The 24,850-nt window shown below is 45.5% G+C and overlaps 1 long non-coding RNA gene across 1 annotated transcript; it reads right to left on the bottom strand.

The window, feature by feature from the left end:
• Positions 1-7: 7 nt before the first annotated feature.
• On the bottom strand, positions 8-24,139 carry LOC127486930 (uncharacterized). The gene is made up of 4 exons (XR_011384250.1): positions 20,788-24,139; positions 9,743-9,935; positions 9,500-9,636; positions 8-3,810 (listed from the first exon to the last, which is right to left on the bottom strand). It is a non-coding gene; the product is annotated as an uncharacterized lncRNA (long non-coding RNA).
• Positions 24,140-24,850: the final 711 nt, after the last annotated feature.

The following is a 24,850-nucleotide window of genomic DNA, read 5'->3' as shown; positions in this document are numbered from 1 at the left end:
GATGGAGAGGCTTGTACCTAGATTTGGCTCTGGTAACCAAGAAACTTTGCTGCCGAATGACCTTCTCCTGCTCCTTGGGAGCCTGGCCAGTTCCCGGGGAGGAGGATAAAGGAATGTTTTCTGATAAACAGGTGGGCATGCTTCATGTCTCGGCTCTCTGGCCAAGACCCGAGATGGGACGCACTGCTTGCCTAAAATCTTGGCAATGAGCCACCCTTGTCCTTGGAGGCTTTAGGGGGGAGCCGGAGCAAGCCTCTGTTGCTGCTGTTTCATCCTGGGGGAACACGCAGTCAAGCTGAATGTTAAATGTGCCCGTAATGATTACATGATCAATTGGCTACTGTGATTGAGGTGTTCTGTGACAGTCCCTTTAATGAAAAATTAACAAAATATATTAATAACAGGACATTCAGGACCTGACGCTCTGCTTGGTATGTCATTACAAAAATCATCAAGGAGGGCTATGCCTGATAAATGAGGGTGCTATAAATGTGGGCAACAGGGACATGTACAAAAATTGTCCAGAAGTCAAAAATCAAAATAAGGCTCTTGCTGGGATTTGCTTCCAGTGCTAAAGGGGAAGGCATTGGGCCAATAAATGTCACTCCAAAACTGATAAAGAAGGTAATTCATTAAAAAACAGAGTTCAGGAAACTGGAAGCGGGGCCAGCCTCAGGCCCTCCCTACAGGGATCAGTGGACCATCTTGCCATAGTACCATTAAAGCAATGGAGCCATGTTTATTGCAACATTCTGTTAATCTATGCTCCTTTACCATCTTTCCTCTAAATAATTTTAGTGTGCACTACAAGGCTTGCAGCGTATTTCTTGCAGATTAAAAGTAACTAAGTCTGTGCACAGCAGACAGCTAAAAAGTAATTTACTGTCACAAATTGGCGTAGTTGGCAGGATCTGCAAGTATGCAAAGCAATGCCTTTCTTTAAAAAAAAAACTGAAGTTGCATGCGTAACCTGTGATGTTCCTGGCTGAAAAGACCTTCAGTTCGCCTCTTTGGTAAAGGAATGGGCTCTCTGCTCAGAATCGAGTGAAAATTGGGATGGCAAGTTACGGAGTGCACAGCCTCCACAAGTTATTGAGGTTTTGCTATCAGTGCCGGTGGAAAAGGGGGATGAACTATAGGCTTTGGGGAGGTGAAAATGGATTTTGTTATCTGCATACTGATACATGTGTAAGCAATTAAAAAAATAAGTACAGAATAAATATAAATTAAAAAAAAATACTGCCCTTTAGAGTCAAACTGCTAGGTAGTGGTAAAAAAATTATATCAAGCTCCTGTACTGCTGCCAGGGCCAACTAAGGTTATTCAGTGTAAACAATACAAAATTTCAGGTGGACATAAAAAAAAATTTAAAACAATAAAAAAATTATCTTAGTGCTGGAGTGATAATTCCCATAATCACTAAAAGGAATTATCTAATTTGACATGTTAAAAAATCAGATGAAACCTGAAAAATGACTGTGGATTACAGGAAATTAAACAAAATTACTCTCCCATTGACTGCTACAGTCCCAGATACCATCATTTTGATGTAAAAGGTCACAAACATAAAAGCGTGTTCTTAATAAAAAAAGTTAAAAAAAATACTTTTAAATAAAAAAAATATAATTTATAAAAATTGTTTATCTTAATGGCTGGTTTATACTGGAATAAAAAAGGGGGGGGGGAGAAGAGAAAAGTTTGAGCAAGTTACAGAAGGTGTGAAAAAGTCACAAAATGTTATAAAAAAAATCTTTGGTTATTTTCTTTAACATAAAATCAAAATCTGATCCTCTGTTAAAGCAATGAGTTAAAGTAATCTATTATGTTCTCTTGATGTCTCTGTTAAATTCTAACTGCTTAAAAACAGCTGTAAAAAGAGCAGTGGTGAAATAAAGGGATCCTATCACCAATCAATGGAATGGACCTGATCCAGTACTGGTATGGGACAAGGGCTCCTAAGGGATGGGTTTTTCCATGTAACCAACATGCCTTTCTGCAATTGCTCCCTGGGCCGTGTGGCCCTGATGCTAACATCTGTATTTACAGCAGCGGATAGAGCACGTCAGTGGCGTGCTTTACTTAAAGACTACAATAACAACGTCATCCTAATAGGAGAGGACACTGCCCTTGCCATGGCTGCATCAGTAGTAAGTGTTCCTGGACTGGCTTTTGGAAATAATCGTGGACTATAAAGGCTTACATGTTTGGTGACCAAAGCAATCAATCTTACTGCTACTGTGCTATCCAATATAGCCAAAGAATTAAATCAAGTTCACTCAGGAGTGCTTTTAAGCCATGCAGCTAACAATTACTCGCTGTTAAAAAAATCATATAAGTTGTAAACCTGTACCTGGGGGATATTGCTTTAACATTACTAACAATGTGCCATATATAGAGTCTGTTATTGATAAACTTAAGAGTAAAATGCAACATATGTTTATTACTAACCCACTATTCATTTGAAGGGTTTCAATGAATTCATTGGTTATTAATGTTGGCTGGACTGCTACCGCTTTTCCCACTTTGTATGGGATGTCTTCCGTGTGTTCTGCATTTTATGCTGACTTCCCTATAGTATAAATGGACTGAGATTCATCATTTAAAACTTTGTACCAAGCCTCCTTTGTAATCAAAATAATTAATATTTGGCTGTATGTTTCATCTCTCACCTAATGTTGGGCTGGAATGGTACTCAAAGATGGGTAAGACGCTCAGCATCCTGTACCAACCTAAGACAGGGCTCTAGGCCAAGCTGCCAGAGTTACCGATGACGGGTAAGGACAGAGATGACTGAGGGCAACCCAAGACAGAGGCCATTCTCAATTTAATAAAAAAAAAGAAAAAAATGTGGAGACCCATGGCTGGCCATGGGCCCACATGCTAAGGCCTGGCTTGCTGATCATTGGCATTAGTCCTCACACAACAGTATCAAGCCCTGGCCACCAGTGACCGTATTAAAACCCCTCATTAACGGCACACAATTTTAGGATTAAAATTAGTTCAAAGAGAAAATGGGGGAATGAAAGGAGCCAAGAGCCACCATAAAAAAAATGGGGCTCCTGAGACAAACTGTTCCAGAGATGGCCTTGGGAAATGGGGAGTAAACCAGTTCACAGAGAAAGCAGTCAGCTACTAACCAGAGATACACAGAACACCTGCCTTGTAGATAAGCCCCTTCCCTACGCTTACTCAAGGTTAACAAAGAAAGCTGCAAGGCCCGCTACTGAAAATTATCCAATGAACTTACACCAGCCTATAATATGTTAATTTTGTGGTTTTGCCCTTTAAAAGCTGTGTGAGATAGCTGCTCGGGGCTCCTCTCACTTGCTTGCTGCTTGCAGCAGTAGGGGGCCCATTTGCGCAAATGAAATAAAATTACCTCCTGTTCTATTGCATCGTCTGGTCTGGAGTCTGTGTTTCTGGGGTCGTCACAAGAGGACACCGCTTTTGGAGTCCTACAGTCAAACCTTTCATCTCCAACAATGAGGGGAAAACAATCAACAGTTTCAACATTTGGTGGGAAATTACAATTAATTAAGAAATTAATGCTTAGTAGTATTATGAATATTTTCCCCGTATATCAAAGGTCTCACAAAATAAACCACCCATAAATGAAATTCAAATAATGATATGAATCTACAAATTAACAGAAAAGAATATAACCCCAAAAAATGAGCTAACATGATTTGACCAAAGTTTATTCAGGCTTCTGTCCTCCCTCCAGGCCCTTGAACTTGAATGCATCCTTGAGCTTCAGCAATACAGAATGCAGAACAGCCTTGGCAACGTCCCCTTCTGAGGAGCAGTGGACTGCAAAGAAAAACACTTCCTGTGCAGATGATCGCACCTGCTCACCCCACCCCGAAAGCAGTTCTTTCTGGCCTTATTTATTCCTCTCGGGAAGAGAAATGCCTTCCACCCCACCCCCAGCCTTTTCAGATGCTTCTAGATCTTATGACTTGAATGTCCTGTCTACTGAAATTGCCTTTTTTTTTTTTTTTTTAAGATTTATTTAGGGGCCGGCACCGTGGCACAGTGGGTTAATCCTCTGCCTATGGCACCGGCATCCCATATGGGCACCAGTTCTAGTCTCGGCCGCTCCTCTTCCAATCCAGCTCTCTGCTGTGGCCTGGGAAAGCAGTAGAAGATGGCCCAAGTGCTTGGGCCCCTGCACCCACGTGGAGACCTGGAAGAAGCTCCTGGCTCCTGGCTTTCAACCAGCCCAGTGCTGGCCATAACAGCCATTTGGGGAGTGAACCAACAGAAGGAAGACCTTTCTCTCTGTCTCTCCCTCTCACTGTCTGTAACTCTACCTCTCAAATAAATAAATAAAATCTTTTAAAAATTATTTATTTATTTATTTGAAAGGCAGAGTTACAGAGAGGCAGAGGCAGAAAGAGAGAAGTCTTCCATCCACTGGTTCACTCCCTAACTAGCCACAACGGCCAGAGCTGGGCTGGTTGAAAGCCAGGATCCAGGAGCTCCTTCCAGGTCTCCACGTGGGTGCAGGGGCCCAAGGACTTGGGTCATTTTCTACCGTTTTCTCAGGCGACAGCAGAGAGCTAGATCGAAAGAGGAGCAGCCAGGACTTGAACTGGCACCCGTATGGTGCCTGCTATGCCACAGCGCCAGCCCCTGCAATTGTCTTTTTAAATAAAATCTCACATTAATTTTTTTAATTTATTTTCATTTTATTTTGAAAGACAGAGAGACCGGGATAGACAGAAAGCGAAATCTTCCATGTGTTGGCTGGCTTACCCCCCAGATGCAAGGGCTGGGCCAAGCCAGGAGCCTGAAACTGACCTGGGTCATTCAAGGGGGTGGAACAGACCCAGCTGCTCACCAGGCCCTGCTGTCTCACAGAGTTCATTAGCGGGAAGTTGGAATTGGCTGGAATCAGAAGTGGAGCTGGGTGTCTTGATTGCTATGCAAAATGCCCACCTGTAAACCACTGTTTAAGTTGTTTTCAGAGGTTTCACCACCAAGCTGGCCTGAGCTGGTTTCGGCTAGATAGTGACTGACCAGCTGTGCCATGGATGTGCAAAAATAATCCGATCTATGGATGGCAACTGGGACTGAGCTGTGTCCCCTCACCTTGAAACCAAAAATTGAGGCATGAGCCAGAATGGAACAGACAGCTTTAACAGTGACGGCTCTGAAGGTGACAACATCTGTTTAGTTAGTTTAAGATTTACGTAATTATTTGAAAGGCGGAGTTATAGAAATAGGGAGAGAGAGAGAGACAGAGAAACAGAGAGAGAGAGGTCTTCATCTACTGGTTCAATCCTCAAATGGCCGTGAAGGCTGGGGCTGGGCCAGTCCAAAGCCAGGAGCCAGGAGCTTCTTCCTGGTCTCCCACCTGGGTGCAGGGGCCCAAGGACTTGAGCCATCTTCCACAGCATCATCCCCAAAGAATGTCCACTTTAAAAAAAATGATTTATTTTATTTGAAAGGGAGAGAGAGATCTTCTATCCACTGGTTCACTCCCTAAAGGCCCACAACAGCTGGGTCTGGGCCAGTCTGAAGCTAGGGTCTTGGGACTCCAGCCAGGTCTCCCACATGATCTGCTGCATCCAGGTGCATCAGTAGGGAGCTAAATCAGAAGTGGAGTAGCCAGCACTTGAACCAGGCATTATGACACGGCATGTGGGCATCCCAGGGAGTGGGATGAGGTCTGGTCTCATGTGTCTGGCTTGGAAGGAATTAAAAACAATAACTACAGGAGCACCAATGACTTCCTGTGCCTGCTTTCCCAACTCCGGGATTCACCTCCTGCTACCCACTATATTCTATGGGGTACACAAACGATCACCATGGGGGGTTAGATAATTCACCATATAATTCATCCTTTCAAAACCCTTTTCATGCGTCTCAAACCCCGCAATACCCAACATAGCTTTTCTTGGTTATGCTTCCCTGTCTTTCAGTCTACAGGGCGGGGATTTCATTTCCAGTTTAGGTATTAACACTCGGGCAAAGGACTAACCTGTGAAGCCCCAGCCGCTTCCCTCACCCACCCATCCGTGCTCTCTCTGACGGCTCTGGGAAGTCACCCAAGCTTCCCTGGCCTCTCACGGCCCCCCAGGTCACTGATAGTCCTCATGCTTGGGACAGATTTGTTCCCATTCCTGACACACTTTGGGGTCAAGGGAGATGGGCACGGGACGCATTTGGGAAGCAGTGATTTCGAAGATGCTTCTCCCTCAACCGGCACAACGCTCTTCAAAACTGGAGGCAATGTGTGGTCTCCGACAAAAGGGGCCTTGGATAGATGATAGGTAGATAGATGGATAGATAGGTAGATGGATAGATAGGTAGATAGATGGATAGATTGGTAGATGATGGATAGATGGACAGATACCACCCATCTGCTGATTCACTTCTCAGATGCCGACAATGGCTGCGGCTAGTCTGGGGCTGAAGCTGGGAGCCAGGAATTCAATTCAGGCCTCTCACACGGGTGGCAGGAACACCGCCACTTGAGTCGTCACTGCTGCCTTCCAGTTCTGCGTTGATGGGAAGCTGGAGCCACAGGAGTCAGAGGAGGGCGTGGCGCCCAGGCACTCCACCAAGGGCTCCAGGCATCTTGGCCAGCTTCTGCCTCCTGTCCCCGACACACACACATTGCTTTAGTAGGTTTATTTGTACCGATCCATTGCTGCATCAATCCCCAGTCCCTGGAGATGAGGAGTATTTTCCCATCTTTCTCAAAGGCGTCGGAGCGGCTCACTACAGGCAGGATGGTGGGTCGTTTCTCAACTGCAGCAGGAAGCACCGGACAGGCTGACTCAGCAGAGGTTACTCCTTCACCTCCCCTGCGGTGGAATTCATTTCCGGGATGCCTTTGGCTCCACCCTTATCCTGGGGCTCGCAAACTCTTCCTTTTCCTGCCCCATCCCTTCACGAGCGGAGACACCTTCAGACTTCCGGTCTCAGAAATGCAGCGGGGCCAGAGTGCCCGCAGCCATCCCAGTCCCACTCCAGGGGCTGACCCTGAAGTTCCTTGCTGGAGAGCTGTGGAGGCAGCGGCAGGCTGGGTTCAAGGTCGTCCCCCCGCGCTGTCTAAACCTCTCTCCTACGAGAAACGCTACTTCTCGTCCTCTCACCTTGCCTCTCCTGGGAGTCCTCTGCTTCCTCGTCCTCACATTATTTTCCACTGTGGTTCGAAACCTTAACTCTGCCACTCCTCTTCCTCCCCTAACTCAAGGACAAACTCAAGAGCGCATGGTGGTGACCTGGCCATTTGGGGAGTGAACCAGTGAATGGAAAATCACCCCTCCCCCTCTGCCTCTCTGTAACTGATTTTCAAATAAAAATAAATAAATCTGAAAAAAAAATAACGAGGGCAAGGTCTGGGGGTGAAGGAGCGAGGCAGTTTAATCTGTTAATAGACGAGGACCACAGCAGATCAGCAGCCTGAAGCAGGACCGACCACCTGCTTGCTGAGGACGTCTGGGTTAGCGGTGCAGAGAAGGGGGCTGGTTTCCCGGAAGATGCGGCAGGACAGCGCATCTGCGGGTGGCTCTGATACAGTCCCAGACTGCTCAGCCAGGCGCCGAGCTTGCCACGGCATTGCAGCTGGGCCCTCGGGAGAGGCTGCAGGTGCAGAGATGAGCCTCTCTCTGACTGGCTTACTCGGCCTCGGCTGCTTGCATGGGGGAGAGGGGAAGCCAAGGACTTAGCCTTGAAACAGAACATAGCAGAGTGCTTTCTAAGAGTGGCTAGAATCAGGGAGAGTGAAGCTGTGCATGGTGAGAATCTGCCATCCTTAGACGGCCCTGTACCCAGTGACAAGAACACTCTGATCCTTCATGGATGCGTCCGCAGTCAACTAATTTTTGACAAATGAGCAAAGGCAGGTTGATGGAAAAAGCAGCATCTTTTCAAGAAATGATGGAGTTACTGGACAAAAAATACCAAAATACTCTGGACACAGACCTTACACTCTTCACAAAAATTAGCTGAGGGCCTGGCGCTGTGGCTTAGTAGGTTAAGCCTCCACCCGCCTGCAGCACCAGCATACCGTATAGGCACGGGTTTGTGTCCTGGCTGCTCCTCTTCCCATCCAGCTCCCTGTTAATGACTTGGGAAAGCAGCACAGGATGGCCCGAGTGCTTGGGCCCCTGCACCCACGTGGGAGAGCCAGAAGAAGCGCCTGGCTCCTGGCTTCAGGTCAGCCCATCTTCAGCTATTTCAGCCATTTGGGGAGTGAACCAGTGGATGGAAGATCGCTCATGCGCACTCTTTCTCTTTCTCCCTCTCTCTGTCTGTAACTCTGCCTCTCAAATAAATAAGTAAATCTTTTAAAAAATACTATCTCAGTGCATTATAAACCTAAATGTAAAATGCAAATCTATAAAACTCCCAGAAGATAGCACAGAAAAAAATCTAGATGGCCTTGGGTTTGGCTAGGACTTTTTACCAGTTAACACAAAGGCATGATCCAAGAAAGAAACAATTACTAAATTGGACTCCATTAAAATGAAAAACTTCCACTTTGCCAAAGACACCGTCAACAGGATAAGAAGTCAAGCCTCAGAGCGTAAAGAAATATTTGCAAAATACATTTGATAAAGGGCTGTCGTCCACAACAGGTGGAATCTGCAAACGCTGGCCGGGCAGGGGCAGGGTGCAGAACGGTGGCCGGGCAGGTGCAGGGGCCGCGGTGGGAAGCGGGCGGAGAGAGGAAGTGCTGATCAAAGGCTCCAGAATTTCAGTTAGGCAGGTGAAGGACTTGAAGAACTCTGTTTTCCATAGATAACAACAGCACACTGTGTTCTTGGAGCATGTCAAGAAAGTAGATTGTAGGTGTTCTGACCACAAAGACCGTAACTATGTGAGATAAGACATATATGAACTAGATCGCTTTAGCCATTCCACAACCCGCACGTATTGCAAAACCATGTTGTACATGATCCCTTCACGTGATGTTGTCAATTAGAAATTAAAAATAAATTGCATTGATTTTTGAAGAAGATGAAATAAAATAAAACAAAAGAGCCCAATGGTGCAAGGGTGTGTGACCGTGTGAAAGTTGTAGTCGTCACCTGAGATAGTCGCTGCATTTTCTGTCCCGACAAAGGTGGGAGTCTTGTGATTCATTACCGCCAGCTTCCTGCTCAGGACCACCCAGAGAACGCCAAGTGTGCCCCTCTCACCGTGACGCCTTGCCCATGGTCATCTCTGCCCGTGCTCCACCCTCGTGGCCTCAGGCCGACTCCACAGCTTCTGCTGTGGCACTTGCCCACGGCGGCCTACGCTGCAGGTGTCATCAGACGCACACGTTGCCTAGAAGTTCTGGTATAGAGCTCGGCTGCAACAAGATTTTCATGGGTCTGGACACTCCTGCTGTAGGCAAGTCCCCGCTTAAAGGTCTCGGTAGGGACATGAGCTGGAGATCCTGTCTCACCACCCAGCACTGAACCCCATCCTTGTGTTCTTGGGCTTTCCCAGTTTGTGATCCGGCCAGGCCAGCACTGCCGTGTGGACCACTCCTTACCATTACCCAAGGTTTCGTATGTTTCCAACAATCCCGTGAAGTCATCCCTGGGTCAGGTGGGCACATGCGATGGGGCCGTTTGCTGTTACCAGAGTTTACGTGAACTTGGCCGGCATTTCTCTGCTTTCAGGTCGTCACTGTGGATCAGAGGGTGAGGAGTTACCTTCTCAGCCAAGTGTCTCTGTAGAAGGAGTGTCACAGGACAGGAATCCCAACGCAGCTGTGTCCACCCAGGAAACCTACCCCTGTGACGTGTGTGTGAAAGACATTTCACACTTGGCTGCACATCAGGCCTCATATCCCGGGCACAAACCGTGTGTGTGTTGAAGCATCTGGGAGCGGATCTGAGTTCAGTGTAAAACTGCCACAGCAGCAGGTGCAGCAGCAGGTGAGCAAGCCCTTGGAAGGGAGGAGACGAGGCCTGGCCGGTGGGAACCTACAGAGGGAACACATCAGAGAAGCTTTGCACACCTAGGGAGGGTGGGGAGGGTGGGAAGGCCTTGGGGGCCACGGGAGACTTTCACGCCCGGTGTGGACAAGAGCACTGAAGCCGGGGGAGATTTGCACACTGCACAGGGCAAAACGAGCGCTGTGATTCTGGGCGCAGATTCACACCTGCTGGGCATCAGAGAATCAGATGAAAGATCTTACGCGCGCGCAGAGATGTGGAATAGTTTTAGCCATGCCACTCATCTCATTCAACACCAGAGTGTTCATAACAGAGTAAAACCCGATGGATGCTGTGAGTGTGAGTCTCCTGGGAAACCCTTTGCCGGCAACCCCAGCCTGATTAAACACCGGAGAGTTCACGCTGGAGAAAGGCCTTCCCAGGGCAATGACTGTGGGAAACTCTCCCCGAACAGCCCTTTGGGGGGCAGTGAATGTGGGAAGGCCTTCAGCCGTTGCTCCGACTTCTGCTGCTTTTCCTAGGTGCAGTGACTTTACCTGCTACAACACAATGCTGGCCCCTCTTGTAATGGTTTTTATTTCTGTAAAATCAGTAATAGTCCCTGCTCTTGTTTCTAATTGTTTTAGTAATTTGTTTTTCTCTCTTTTTCCTTGGTAAAAATAGCTAAAGTTTAGTTATAGTTGTTCATCTTTTTTTTTTTTTTTTTTGAAAGGCAGAGTGGACAGTGAGAGAGAAAGACAGAGAGAAAGGTTTTCCTTTTGCCGTTGGTTCACCCTCCAATGGCCGCCGGGGCCGGCACGCTGCAGCCGGCGCACCGCGCTGATCCGATGGCAGGAGCCAGGTACTTCTCCTGGTCTCCCATGGGGTGCAGGGCCCAAGCACTTGGGCCATCCTCCACTGCACTCCCTGGCCACAGCAGAGAGCTGGCCTGGAAGAGGGGCAACCGGGACAGAATCCGGCGCCCCGACCGGGACTAGAACCCGCTGTGCCGGTGCCGCAAGGCGGAGGATTAGCCTATTGAGCCGCGGCGCCGGCGTTGTTCATCTTTTTGAACCACTGACTTTGGTTTTGCTGACTCTATGTTGTTTTTCTGTTCTCTAGGTATCTCTAATGTCTTTATTCCTCCCTTCCTCCTACTAGCTTTGGCTTTTTTAAAATTTTATTTGAAAAAGAGATAGAGATTTTCAATCTACTTGTTCACTCCTCAAATGACTGCAACAGCCAGGCCTGGGTCAGGCTAACACCAACATTTGGGAGCTCAATCCATGTCTCTCTCGTGAATATCAGGGACTCAACTACTTGAACTATCCCTGGCTGCCTCCCAGGGTGTGCATTAGCAGGAAGCCAGATCAGAAGTGGAACTGAGACGCAGATCAGGTACTCCAGTATGGGATGCAGGCAGCCCAAATGGTATCTTAGCTGCCAAGCTAAATGCCTGCCCTAGTTTTGGGTTTCAGTTTGTTTTTCTTTTACTAGTTCTTTAAGTTGTAAAGTTAGATACAACTTTTTAAAAAATTATTTGAAAAAGAGAAAAAGAGCAAGAGTGCCCGTCTGCTGATTTATTCCCCAAATACCCGCAACAAGCAGAGCTGAGTCAGGTCAGAGCTGGGAGCTGGGAGCTTCTTCCAGGCCTCCCACATGGAGGGCAGGTCCCCAAGTACGTGAGCCATCACCAGCTGCCTCCTGCGCTATGCATTAGCAGACTGTTGAATCAGGAGAGGGGCTGGAACCCGACCCAGGTGCACAAAAACGGGATGTGGGTGCCCCAAGCATGATCCTAACTGCCATGTCAAACAGCCCCAGAGTGAGATTTCTGATCTGAGGTCTTTCTTCTTGCTTAATACAAGCTTGATATCTGTAAAATTGCCTTTTAGGACTGCTTTGACCACATCCCGTACATTTTGGTAGGTTGTATTTTCATTTTACCTCTATTTTATGGCTTCTTTTGTGATGTTTTTCTTTGATATACTGATTATGTTATTTAATTTTTACAAAGTTATGAGTTTTCCAGTTTTCCCTTTGCTCTTTTTTTCTTTTTCTTTCTTTCTTTTCCTTTTCTTTTTTCTTTCTTTCTCTCTTTATTTCTTTCTCTCTCTCTCTCTTTCTCTCTTTCTCTCTCTCTCTCTTTCTTTCTTTCTTTCTTTCTGACAGGCAGAGTTACAGAGAGACAGAGAGAAAGGTCTTCCTTCTGTTGCTTCACTCACCAAATGGCCGCTACGGCCAGTGCTGTGCCGATCCAAAGCCAGGAGCCGGGTGCTTCCTCCTGGTCTCCCATGCAGGTGCAGGGCCCAAGGACCTGGGCCTCCCTCCACTGCACTCCTGGGCCACAGCAGAGAGCTGGATTGGAAGAGCAACCGGGACTAGAACCCAGCACCTCAACCAGGACTAGAGCCTAGGGTGCTGGCGCTGCAGGCAGAGGATTAGCCTAGTGAGCCGCAGCGCCAGCCTGCTCTTTTTTTTTCTAGCTTTATCCTGTTGAGGTCAGCGAAGAGACTGTGTATTAAACTGATTTTTAATGTCTATTCATTCTTGGGATGAGCAGAAGCACGGTTGTGGTGAAGGTAAGACTTCACCAGGTGTTCAGGTGTTGTTTTAGCTATTCGCCTTTTTTTTTTTTTTTTTTTTTTGCTAAAGTTTGGGCTTTCTCATCACTCTTGCAAGCACATGTTATCTTTGGTCCTTTGGAAAGACAACAAGTAAAATTCCTTGAATATCCCAAACAAACTATTGCTATGATTTTCTCTTGACTGGTCTGCTTTTGTCTTTTTTTTTTAATCTATATTTTAGTTTTCTGAGCCCTGTACTAAAAAATCACAATTTTCATGTGGGGAAATTAGTTACACGAAGCAATTCAAAGATGGTGCCCAGAGGAAGCAAGGTGGGTGAAATCCAAAGTTGTTTACCACCAAAGCTAATTGGCTATGCAACATCAGGGGAGGTAACAAAACTAGTAACAAGTGTATAGACATATGGCTAGTCCTATAGAAATCGCCCCGTAAAATGACCGTTTAAGTGATTGGTTGGTCCTTAGCCCTGCCCCAGTGACTCTGCAGTTTTGTGCTATAAAAGGCTCTGTTACGTGTGAAATAAACGAGTTCTTGCTAGACTTGGCTCCCAGCTGCGTCTGATTGTCTCCAGGATCAGGAGGCTGGGGAACAGGTGAGTGGCTCACTTACATTTCCTCGGACCCAGTCCATCCTGTACGGGTGGACTAAGACCCTGCATTTCATACTCAGACCATCACAACCCATGCCCATGGGAATCTCTGGCTATTTTGTGTCTTTGAAAAGATCCTAATTTTTTTAAAGAATCATTGCTCTCTGTCCCAAGCTGTTCCACAATCACCTGTAATCACCTCTGTCCATTCCTGGAAGTAGTCATTTCTCCAGAAAGTCTTGGCTAATTTTGGGAAGAATGCTATTGAAGGAAGAATGTTACAGACTGAGTATGTCTCCTCCAGATGCATACGCTGAAGCCCCAATCCTCAACGTGATGCCATTTGAAGGTGAGACAGTTGGGGGATGATTAGGTTTAGATGAAGTCGTGAGGGTAGAATCCCCACAAGGAGACTGCTGTGCTTTCAAGAACAGAGGGCGACATCTCTCTTCATAAAGCAACAGAGATAAAAATGAATCAGGTAAAATGTTATCAAAGACGGTGGCAATTTTGCTCTCCTTTCCACTTTCCTCTATGTTGAAATGTTCATAGGAAAAAAGTCAAGAAAGGAATGTTTAAAGGAGTAGTTGGCTTTGCTACTGTATTACTGACTTCCAATTTCTATTTAACTTCGGACAGTGTAGATCACAGGCTGTTGACATTTTCACACACATTAAAAGTGAGTATCTTTCAAAAACTTGATTCAGTTTAAGAGGTAATTTCCACATGAATATCCTCTCCTGTTCCTTTCCTTCTACAAAATTTTATCAGAAAGATTCACCTACAGTTCTAAACTGGACAAAGGGAGGCATTGCTAGACTAACTACATCTGTAGGGTTTTACGATCAAAGTTTCGCTAACAGGTAGAAAAAATAATGAAACTAAGATTATGGAGCAAAGAATGCAAGTTCTATTAATCATCATTTTGAAAACAATACCCCATAGTGGTAAGCACACTGGCTCTCCTGTTTAACTATGCTGGTCCCCTGTTGATATGTAAGTATAAAACTTCATGCTTTCAACATTGTGAACATTAAATAATGTTTATTATCTTTCCCAAAAAGTTCACTGGTATGATTATTCTAATACTTTAAACACAAGAATGACAAATGAAGCCTTATTTTCTGAATTACATTATAAATTCTCTAATTCAGATAGGCCCTAACTTACAATGGTTTGAGTTTTGATTCTTTGGCTTTATGATTATGTGAACTGATAATGTATTCAGTAGAAACTGCACTGTAAACTTTACTCTTTTTGGTAAATTACATGAGATATTCAATATTTTATTATAAAATGGACTTTGTGTTAGATAACTTTTCCCAGGTGTAGCCTACTATAAATGTTCTGAATATGCTTCAGACAGACTAGGCTAAGTTATGATATTCAGCAGGTTATGTGTGTTGTATTAAGTGCATTTTCAATGTCTGACATTTTCAACACATGATGGCTTTATACTGATAGAATCCCACTGCAAGTCAAGGGGCATCTGTATCAGAAAAATGAAAATATCTCTGGAAATCTACCAACAATTTTTGCATTTTGAGTTTTTCTTGCCAGCATGAGTTCTCAGATGCTGAACAATGAGCCACACATGAAAGACTCCACATTCCCACGACTGAAAGTCTTTCCACATTCCTCTCCTGCATATAGTTTCTCTCTAGTGTGAATTCTCAGATGCTGAACAAGCTATGCACCAGTGCTGAAGGCCTTGCCACATTCCTTACCCTCATAGGGTTTCTCACCAGTACGAAGTCTTTTGTGTTGAACAAGGTATGGAGAGCAGCTAATGGCTTTCCCACATTCCTCACATTCATAGGGTTTCTCACCATTATGGATCCTTTGGTGTTGAACAGGGTATGAGCTACTACAAAAAGCTGTTCCACATTCTCTTCACATGGCCTCTCACCAGTATGGATACTTTGGTAAGTAAGTTGTCCAGACACAGAAAAGGCCTTTCCACATCCCTCACACTCACAGGGCTTCTCACCAGAGTGAATTCTGTCATGTTGAACACCATATGAAAAGGTACTAAAGGCCTTTGAACATTCCTTACACCCAAACTGTTTTCACTAGTGTGAGTATTCTGATGCTGAATAAGTCTCCCATAGGCTATAAGAGCTTTCCCACATTCCTTACCTTCATAGGGTTTCTCACCAATATGGATCCTTTGGTGTTGAACAAAGTATGAGCTACTACAAAGCTTTTCCACATTTTCTACACACAGGTGGCTTCTTACCAGTATGAGTACTCTTGATGTACAATACGTTGATGGCTGCTGAGAAAGGCCTTCCAACATCCCTTATGTTCATGTGGTTACTCGCTAGCATGCCTTCTCCCATGTTTAACACAGGCTGAGCCTTGACTAGAGGCCTTCCCACATTCTTTATATTCATACTTTTCTTAACAGTGTGAGTTCTCTGATGTTGAACAAGATATGAAGAAGCACTAAAGCCCTTCCCACATGCCTTCCATTTACATGGTTTCTCACCCAGATACAACTTCTGATGTATGACACATTGATGTTCACTACTAAAGTCCCTCCCACATTCTTCCTGTTTTTCCTGGGTATGTGTTCTGCCATGTTGAACAAATGCTGAGCCTTGACAAAAAGTCTTCCCACATCCCTGTATCCAAATGGTCTTTCTCTGTTAAGAATACTCTGTTGTAGAGCAAAAGATGTACAATTTTTATAAGTGGACATTTCGTCATAATTGGTTATCTCACATTTCAATTGCAAATCTGAAAGCAAATTAAAATTTTTTTGTTTTCCTATGTAGAACAAATAGATTCCTATGGAAGAAAAAAGACAAAATACCATAATACTAAAATATAGTTGTGATAGTCAAAAAAGGAGGAATGAAGAGATTAATGAGAGTTTATATAAACTAAGGCTGGTTATTAGTGAAACAGGTGTCACTTTATTTGAAGAGCTAATTAAAACATTGACATTCAAGCACCCCCCAGACCCCCTGAACCAGAATACACAGCGAATGAATGTTCCTGTGCATCTATTTTTTTAAAAAAGCATTTTACTGAAATATAATAAACATACCAAGAAATGCATGTAAGTTTACAGATGAGTTCTTTGTTCTCTGATCACACTCCTAGCCAACACCCAAGAACAAAACATTACTAGCACCCCTAAGAGTCCTATCTTTCTTTTAATGTGGGAAAGAAGAGTATATTGTCATTCACATGGTATGATTAAGTGAAACAATATTTATAACTTATTGCCAAATTATATGACATCCACATAATTTTTATACTATTATATTAACTATCACAAATAAGAAAAAAATCTGATATTTATCTTTTGGGTTTGGCTTATTTCACTTAGCACACTGATTTCCAGTTGTATTCATTCTGTTGTAGATATATTTCATTTTTTTAATACTAAGTAATATTTCATCATGGATATATACATTTGGTATATAGTTATATGTGTGTGTGTATGGGTGGATATGTCCGCCCATCAGCTGATGGACATCTAGGTTGATTCCAAATGTTATCTATTGTGAGTTGAACTGCTATTAACACAAGAGTGCAGGCAATTCTTTCATATGCTGATTTCATTTATTTTGGATATATTCCAAAGAGTGAAATAGCTGGGTCATATGGAAGATTTATTTTTATTTTCTGAGGAATCTCCATACCGTTTAACTGGCATTCTCATCAATGTATTAGGGTACCTTTTTCTCTACATCCTCACCATCACTTATTGTTTGTTAATTTCTCTATGTAAGACATTCTAACTGGGGTGAGGTGAAACTTCATTGTGGTTTTGATTTGCATTTCCTAGATGGCTAGTGATCCTGAGCATTTTTTCACTTGTCTGTTGCTATCTGCATTTTATCCTTTGAAAAATGCCTGCTCATATCCTTTGCCCATTTCTTAGCAGGTTGTTTTGTTGTTGTTGAGCTTCTTGAGCTCCTTATGTCATCTGTATGTTTTTAATCCTTTATTGAATGCATAGTTTGCAAATATTTTCTCCCATTCTGTCAGTTGCCTCTTCACTTTGTCATTTGTTTCCTTTGCTGTGCAGAAGCTTTTTAGCCTGATGCAATCCCATTTGTCAATTTTTGTTTTCACGGCCTGTGTTTCTGGAGTCTTATCCAAGAAGTCTTTGCCTAGGCCAATGTCTTAGAGCAGTTCACCTACGTCTTCCTCTAGTAATTTAATGGTTTCAGGTCTTAAGTTTAGATCCTGGATCCATTGAGTTGAATTTTTTATGTGGTTTAAGGTAGGGATCTTGTTTCAAACTTCTGCGTGTGGAAATCCAGTTTTCCCAACACCACTTATTGAAGAGACTATCCTTTATACAGGGAATGATTTTAGCTAGTTTGCCAAAGATGAGTTTGTTGTAGATACAGATACGTGGATTCATGTCTGGGGTTTCTATTCTGTTCCATTAGTCTACAGGTCTACCTGTGCATCAAATTTTTAACATCTGTAACAAATGCTTCTGACACAGATGAAATTTTCACTTGTGTAACCTGTATTTCATCCCTCCATCCCCTCCTCCAGATTTCTCTTTGCACTTAAATTAAAATCCATCTAACTTTTCATAAATAATGTGGTCCTTGCTTACCTATCAGGCCTCATGCCAAGCCACATCTCTCTTGGTTCCTATTCACATCACTTCCCCTTTCAGCACCTAGAATGTATCACAAGCTTTCTCATCTTTTGTGTAGGTGGTGTCATTTCCCAGAAAGCCTTTGGCATGGGTTCTTTGCAGACCAGATCTTTCTCACCCTATACATGTTTAAGGTAAAATGTCATTGCACCAAGAATGTTGTAAGCTGCTGGCTTTGTCTAAGAACATTCATTTATTTTCTGTTCCTATTACTTCATTTCTTTGCTTTCCCACTGGCTTTCAGTATATAAATAGCAATATATTCTTCATTTATTTCTCCCAAACTCCCTGTACTAGACATTATTTTGGCTCTCATGCCCTTTGCCCACTTGCTAAGCCAGTGAATATGTTGTATCACATGGCAAAGAAATACTTATCAGTTGATTTATGATAGGGACTGGATTACTCCAGATGGGCCCTCAAAGCAGAGCTTTTTCCTTGCTGGGGGTGCAAGAAGTCAGAGAGATTTAGCAGAAGGGAAGTCAGGATAGTCACAGCATGAGAAGGATGGCTCCTGCCAGACAGAGATAAATTCTGCCAGTAACCGGTGAGCTCGGAAGAGGACCCTGAGCCCCAAAGAACAGCAGCTATGGTTGATATCAGTTTTTTCTCCACATATTTACTTAATTAACTTATTTGAAAGGCAGAGTGACAGGCAGAAGGGGAGGAACACAGATCTTCTATCCACTGGTTCACTCCCTAAATGGCTGCTACAGCCAGGTCTGGGCCAGGCCAAAGACAGGAGCTAGTGACTCCAGCTGGGTTTCCCACATGGGTAGCAGGGTCCCAAGCAATTGGGCCACTCTCTGCTGCCTTCCTATGCACATTAATGGAATTGAATCAGAAGTGAGCAGCTGGGACTTTAAGCTCCAATATGGGATGCTTGTATAACAAGCAGCAGCTCAACATGTATGCCACAATGCCAGCTGTAGTTGATATCTTGACTTGGCTATGCTGCACTGGACTTCTACTCTATAGAACTACAATTGAGGGTGGTTTTAAGCTACTAAGTCTATGATAGTTTATTACAAGCATAGTTTGTTACAAGCAGTACACATTAATACATTCTTCAAGAGTGGGCCCAACCCATGTCAATCAGCACAAAATTATAACCCATTGATATACAGAAGGAATTGGCTGATAACAAGCAACAAACAAAATCATTGGACAAAAATAAGTTAAATCAGGATACTAAAGGGCAATCATTGTTAATCCACTAATATGAATGAGGGAATCCTTGAAACAATGTCTAGAGTGAGACAGAGAAGGTACAGGTAAAGTTCAGATATCTTGTGCCAAAAAGGAAGGAAAATATCAGATTCATGGGTTCCTAAACTCTTCAAATTATATTAATTAAATATGTACAGCTTTTTGTATGTCAGTCATAGCTCAACAAAGTGGGTAAAAAAATTGGGATGGATATTTGGCGAAGCGGTAAGACACCACTTTGCAATGTCTACACCCTGTATCAGAACACCTGAGTTCTAGTACCAGCTCCACTTCCAATTCTAGCTTCTTTTTTTTTTTTTTTTTTTTTTTGACAGGCAGAGTGGACAGTGAGAGAGAGAGACAGAGAGAAAGGTCTTCCTTTTGCCGTTGGTTCACCCTCCAATGGCCGCCGCTGCAGCCGGCGCACCGCGCTGATCCTGGCAGGAGCCAGGAGCCAGGTGCTTTTCCTGGTCTCCCATGGGGTGCAGGGCCCAAGCACCTGGGCCATCCTCCACTGCACTCCCTGGCCATAGCAGAGAGCTGGCCTGGAAGAGGGGCAACCGGGACAGAATCCGGCGCCCCAACCGGGACTAGAACCCGGTGTGCCGGCGCCGCAAGGTGGAGGATTAGCCTATTGAGCCACGGCGCCGGCCCAATTCTAGCTTCTTGCTAATGTACACTGTGGGAGGCAGCAGGTGATGGCCCAAGTCGTTGGGTCTCTGCCACCGAGCTGGGAATCTGATGGAGTTCCATAACTGGCCTAAAAGTCATCTTAAGAATGGGAGTAAGAGTTGGCGAATTATTTCATCTTTGTAAATATACACTGAACCAAATGTCTCAGCTTGGTCTAATTCTGTCAATCTAAGAAAATACTTTCACATTGTTATTTGGTACCCCTTTCTCAACACTTCTTCCTGCTTTTTTTTTAAAAAAGATCTATTTATTTATATGAAAGTCAGAGTTACACACAGAGAGAAGGAGAGGCAGAGAGAGAGGTCTTCCATTCGCTGGTTCACTCCCCAATTGGCTGAAACAGCTGGAGCTGCCAATCTGAAGCCAGGAGCCAGGTCTTTCACATGGGTGCAGGGGCCCAAGGGCTTGGGCCATCTTCTACTGCTTTCCCAGGCCATAGCAGAGAGCTGGAACGGACATGGATTAGTGGGGACTCGAACTGGTGCCCCTGCTTTTTTTGTTGTTTCAAGATTATTTATTTATTTGAAAGGCACAGTAATAGAGAGAGGAAAGAGAGAAAGCATTCATTCCCTGATTCACTCCCCAAATGGCTACAATGGCCAAAGCCTGGAACTTGGAACTCCATGCAGGGTCTCCCATGCAGGGGGCAGGGCCCAAAAACTTGGACTATGATCCACTGCTTTCCCAGGCACATCAGCAGGGAGCTAGATCAGAAGCAGAACAGCTGGAACGCAAACTGGCACTTTGACATGAGATCTCAACCTATTAACAAGGTGATCAGTCATCTCATCAGGTCCCTGGGGAATTCCAAATCTTCTGACGTGTGGTCCAATGAAGCCATCAGGTGAAGCCCATGGCTCTAACCCCCCAGCCACAGACTGCCCGGGGAGCTTAAACAATTTTCTAGGACATTTCACTCCTTCACTGCCCTATGGTAGCTCCCCGGCAAGACATCCCACATCATACCTGCTCCGTAATTTACTCAATGAATGCATGAACGCCAGTTAGAAAACAACAGTCTCATAAGGAGGAAACAGGTACTTGGCATCATTCCTCCAAACAGGAGGAATTCAAGAGGTAGGTGATTAGATGGTGCCGTCTTAGGCAGAACACTTCAGGCTAATTCATGAAAAATACTTATGTAACCTAAAAATCCCAGCATTTCAAGGAGAAACACCGACTTACGTGAGCCATGCCTTTAGGAACGTGAGAACCAATCCGTCTCTGTTGGAGTTCTATCAGACTCTGGGAAACCCAAGCTGGGAGAAGAAAAGGAGGCTTCGATGTCCACAGATGACGGAGGCCAATAAACCTTCTTGTCCCTCCCTGTCAGCCTCCTTACAGGCTACGACCACCTGCAGACAAAATTTGGGAAGAGTGGGGGGGTCGAAGCCCACGGAACCCAGCTGCTCACAGCTGCACGCAGGGCAGACCTCTTCCTGGAGGCAGAATCACAAACGCCTACAGTGTTCCGGCCAGGCCCCTCTGGAGGAGGCTGACGCCTGCAGGGTTCCGGCCAGGCCCCCCTGGAGCAGGCTGATCTACGTCTGACACTGGGCTCCATGGCTCTCCTTGACAGATTCTCCTCGTTCCACCCTCACACTCTGGATGTTGAAAAACAGTTCATATCACCCAAGCCAGAACTTTTTTCATGGTGCCAGGAGAGGGTGAGGTCAGCCAAGACAGGACAAGTGGAGAAAATAGAAGAACTCGCTCAGGCTCAATTTTCTCATCACTAATACAGGGTTAAGAACACCAGTCACTACATATGGTTCTCTTGAAGAGTAAGAAAACCCACAGAAAACACTTAATAGAAGAATTGTATAACATGAGTTAGCTGTTATTATTGAAGTTATTATATGAAGAACATTACATGCCCTTTATTTCATTTTTACAAAAGAAGAACGTTGCTTCTATTTTTTGTGGACACATCTCTCTGGCATGCTTTATTATAATTTTAAGCACAAAATTTAGAAAGCAGCCTTAAGAATATCGTTCTACAGGGCTGACACTGTGGTGTAGTGGGTAAAGTCGCCTCCTGCAGTGCCAGCATCTTGTATAAGGTGCCAGTTTGAGTCCCAGCTGCTCCACTTCCGATCCAGCTCTCTGCGATGGCCTGGGAAAGCAGTGGAAGATGGCCCTGTGCTTGGGACCCTGCACCCACAGAGACCCCAAAGAAGCTCCTGGCTTTGGATCGGCTCCGCTCCAGCCATTGCAGCCATTTGGGGAGTGAACCAGTGGATGGAAGACCTTTTTTTTTCTCTCTCTCTCTCTGCCTCTAACTCTGCCTTTCAAATAAATAATTTTTTAAAAAATCATTCTTAAAAAAAAGCAGAAAAGACTGACACTTGAATTGACACTTGAATTTCTCCCACACTAAAGAGGCCCCACTCTGATATGATGGCTGGAAATATCAAAGCTTGTCACTGGGAAAGTAATTTGTACGACAGGTCTTTGGAAGTCCTTTTACCTGCACTAACAGCTTTTACATAACACTGCTATAATCCTTAAGAGATAATACAATTTTTCAATGATTTATTTATTTGAAAGGCAGAATGTCAGAAGGAGAGAGAGAGGGAGAGGGAGAGGCAGAGAGAGAAAGAGATCTTCCACCTATTGGTTCACTCTTCAAATGGTGGCAACAGCCAGGTCTGAGCCAGACCAAAGCCAGGAACCAGGAATTCCATCCATCCGGGTCTCCCATACAGATGGCAGGGGCCCAAGCACTCGGACCATCTTCTGCTACTTTTGCAGGTGCAGCAGGTACTCCAACACAGGACGTCAGCATCGCAAGTGGTGGCCTAGCCTGCTGAGCCACGCCAGCCTCGAGGGTCTTTTTCAGACTACAGGAGGCTCAGGGCGCGCTCGTCTCTTCCTGGAGCACGCATGCGCAGGGTATGAAGTCCACAGCCTCCTTTTTAAACTAAGAATTAAGAGTCTTTTGCTTCCTAACATAAGTGGTTAGCGTGAATCTATTCTAGACACAAAACAGAACCCTAGTCACAAGCTAGCAAGAAAGAGGGAGAGAATGCATCCCTAAATAACTATTCTATCTTCAGGTTACTCATTTTTTTCACAAGTCTGTATTAACTCTGCCTTCAGAAATTTCATATGCACATCCAGTAATTGTACTTTATCAATATAATTAGGCTCATTCACTAACAAGAGTCTTCTCTGGAAGACATAACTCTGGCTAAGTGGTAGTTATAGACTAAGAGAATGAATGCAAAGTGGACGGAATCTTGCCTACGGAAAAGATGCTCACAAACTTGCCAAACCCCTGTTCTCCTTCACTAAATAACCAAAATATTGCCCACAAGAACCTTGCAAAATATCTTAGAAAATCTCATATTTAGATGGGATTCCTAAAGAACTTAAACACTTCTTGACTACCACTGCCCGTAACTGTGCACATCTCGGGCTCACACGGGTACCCCTTCTCAGGACTAACCCTATTCCCCGCCCACCAGTCCATCACGTGAGCGTCCCTGACCTAGCCAGCTGCATGGTCTTGAGCTCTGATCGTGCGCACGGCCATTCCCAGCACAGCCTCACATCCAGAACCAACGGGAGAGAAAGGGAGCCGGGCGCTGCTTCCCCAAGCTCCCAGCCTGGCAGGAGGCGCAGTCTCCGCGGGGGAGGTCCCTTGAAGACCCCTCTGGCTCAGAAAGGTCAGCAGCGGTCAGCACGGTGCCGGGACACCGCATCCCGCAGCTCGAGGCCACCCAGACCGGCTCCCTGCTGGCGCACCCCTGGGAGGCAGCGCGGGCTCCAGGCTCCGGCCTGGCCCACACCTGGCCGTTGAGGGCATCTGGGGAGCGCGCCCGCGGAAGGGGGACCTGTCTGTCTCCCTCGCTCTCTCAAATACAGGAGTGACTGGATAAACACACACACACACGACAGAGAACTCGTGCAACCGTAGTTCTGCGTCTCCTGCGGGAGAACATCACCGGAAGGCTTGGTAACCGCCCCGGCGCCTGAGACCCCGCCAGAGCCCACGGAGCCTCCCTGCCCTCGCGCTCGCCGCCTGTTGGGGTCCGGGTCCCGCGCCGGCCCACGTCCGCAGAGGTCCCCCAGTTCCTCCCATTATTGTTGTCTTCTTCACTCAAGCCCTGGTTACCCCGTGGGGTTGGTCGGAGTCCGCAAAGCCCTTCCCCAGAGAACAAGCACTGCCTTAGCCTAAGTTCGCTGCCCGGCTACAGTAACGAAAAACTGGCAGTGGGATCCGGGGTCCTAGTTGTCCCCGGTGGCCTCTGGGAAATGTAGTCCAAGCTAAATTGGCCTGGCCTCAGTGGCCTTTGGGAAATGTAGTCCAGAGGCGTAAAACGGCCGCGCAAGGACTGCCCACCCGGCGCCCCGGGGACTGGGAGTGCGCAGGCGCAGGAGCGCCGGTAGCGCTGGCCGTGGAACCCGGAGCTGGGAGATAACGAAAAATCCTGTAATAGGTACTAAAATGTGTCCTGACGTTAACGTGAAAATATGGTAGCTATTCAAAATAACTTATATTATTCAATAAAATATTAATAGGCGTAAAGTAACCTGGTATTCCTAATAATAGACTAAACATGTGAGGGAAAAGTAGCCGCCCTCTGATAAAGCGATTTAATTTTTATTAGATATTAAAATTATAGGCTAGGGGCCGACGCTGTGGTGTAGCGGGTTAACGCCCTAGCCTGAAGTGCCGGCATCCCATATGGACGCCGGTTCTAGTCCCGGCTGCTCCACTTCCAATCCAGCTCACTGCTAGGGAAAGCAGAGGAAGATGGACCAAGTCCTTGGGCCCCTGCACCCACGTGGGAGACCTGGAAGAAGCTCCTGGCTCCTGGCTTCAGATCAGCGTGGCTCCGGCCATTGTGGCCAACTGGGGAGTGAACCAGCGGATGGAAGACCTTTCTCTCTCTCTCTCTCTCTCTCTCTCTCTCTCTCTCTCTGCCTCTCCTTTGCTCTCTGTATAATTCTGACTTTCAAGTAAATAAATAAATCTTTAAAAAATAAAAATACAATTATAGGCTATAGTGTTGTGTAGTCTTAAGATTTTTCTTGAGGGGCTGGCGCTGGCATCTCATATGGACACCTGTTTGAATCCTGGCTGCTCCACTTCTGATCCAGCTCTCTGCTATGGCCTGGGAAAGCAGTAGAAGATGGCCCAACTCCTTGGGCCCCTGCACCCATGTGGGAGACCCGGAAGAAGCTCCTGGCTCCTGGCTTTGGATCAGTTCAGCTCCAGCCATTGCGGCCATCTGGGGAG

The sequence above is a fragment of the Oryctolagus cuniculus genome, chromosome 18 (genome assembly GCF_964237555.1).
Source record: "Oryctolagus cuniculus chromosome 18, mOryCun1.1, whole genome shotgun sequence".
NCBI classification, from domain to species: Eukaryota; Metazoa; Chordata; class Mammalia; order Lagomorpha; family Leporidae; genus Oryctolagus; species Oryctolagus cuniculus.
This window is presented reverse-complemented; position numbering and strand designations above follow the sequence as displayed.